The following is a 1,819-nucleotide window of genomic DNA, read 5'->3' on the forward strand; positions in this document are numbered from 1 at the left end:
CGCACGCGCATGTAAAACTGCGCCAATTTTAAATGAATCAATCGTGCAGAATAACCAAGCATCTCGATTCAAGCAGTTAGGTCTCACGCTGGGAGTTTCATTAGTTTAATTATGCGTGGGAAGCACACACACACACACACAACGGGGGGGTGCGAGGGGGGCCTTCGGCCCCCCCTCCCCCGCACCCACCTCGCCGGTAGGCTGCGTGGACCTCGCTTTACAACATAAAGTACATGTTAAGTTGTAAAACGAAATTATAAAGTACATGCATGGGGGAGGGTGCAGGGGAGAAAAGCCTTTCTGTTCACGTGCGCTCACGCATGTAAGCCCCCTTGCACCCCTCCATGCATGTGCTTTATAATTTCGCTTTACAACTTAGCATGTACTTTATGTTGTAAAGCGAGGTTCACGCAGCCTACCGGCGGGGTGGGTGCGGGGGAGGGGGGGGGCCAAAGGCCCCCCCCTCGCACCCCCTCCCGTTGTGTGTGTGTGTGTGTGTGCTTCCCACGCATAATTAAACTAATGAAACTCCCAGCGTGAGACCTAACTGCTTGAATCGAGATGCTTGGTTATTCTGCACGATGTAACTGTTTAATGATTTTCGTTAAAGCAGGGCACATACACACGTGTGTATGCCCTGCTTTATAGAAGTTGTAATTTTCGTTAAAACAGGGCACACACACGTGTGTATGCTGGTGTATGCCCTGCTTTATAGAAGTTGTGATTTTCGTTAAAGCAGGGCATACACACGTGTGTGTGCCCTGCTTTAACGAAAATCATTAATATAAACTTTTCATATACCAACTATTCTCTGCTTTAACAATTTTATTTCTGTTTCGTTAACTTCAACACTTAATATCTGTAACATAAATAATTTGTTAAAGCAGAGAATAGTTGATATATGAAAAGTAAATATTTATGTGTACTTTTCATATACCAACTATTCTCTGCTTTAACAAATTATTTATGTTTCGTTAACTTAAACGCTTAATATTTGTAACAGAAATAATTTGTTAAAGCAGAGAATAGTTGGTATATGAAAAGTACACATAAATATTTACTTTTCATATATCAACTATTCTCTGTTTTAACAAATTATTTAGTTTTAACAAATATTTAAGTCCGTTATCGCTATCGCCTATTGTGCAAGGGGCTTAAGATTGCCGGGAAAATCAACTCAAATGAGATGATTTATCAAAATGACCATTTAGCATTGGGAAATATGCATAATGACCGGGCAATTTGATTAATTCTTCTTTATTAATCATATTGGCCGAACAAATTGGGAATTATGCATAATGCCCGGCCATTATGCATAATGCCCAATTTATCAAATTGCCCGTAACATATATAGCCTTTAGAGTTTATAATATAATAAAAATAATAGAATCGAACCATTATAACTTTTTTAATGCATGTAAGATATTAATTATCCTAAGGATTAGCCTTAGAAAAATAATATAAAATTGTAACACAAATTATCATGTTACATTAAATATCATGTTATTTAAATTATTATCAAATACGTAACATTACGTCAAATACGTTACATCAAATACGTAGGTACATACACAGTTTACCACTAAAAAAGACAAAATAATACAAAAGATATAAACACTTACCATTCATTATTGAGGGTTCCAAAGCACATCGATTCTCCTTCTCTCTCTCTCTCTCTCTCTCTCTCTCTCTCTCTCTCTCTCTCTCTCTCTCTTCTCTTCTCTTCTTCTCTGATCACTTTCTTCACACCGTCGTACGACAAATATAATATATAGCCTTTTTAGAGATCTATAATATAATAAAAATAATAGAATCGAAC

Source organism: Temnothorax longispinosus, chromosome 11 (genome assembly GCF_030848805.1).
Source record: "Temnothorax longispinosus isolate EJ_2023e chromosome 11, Tlon_JGU_v1, whole genome shotgun sequence".
NCBI lineage: Eukaryota > Metazoa > Arthropoda > Insecta > Hymenoptera > Formicidae > Temnothorax > Temnothorax longispinosus.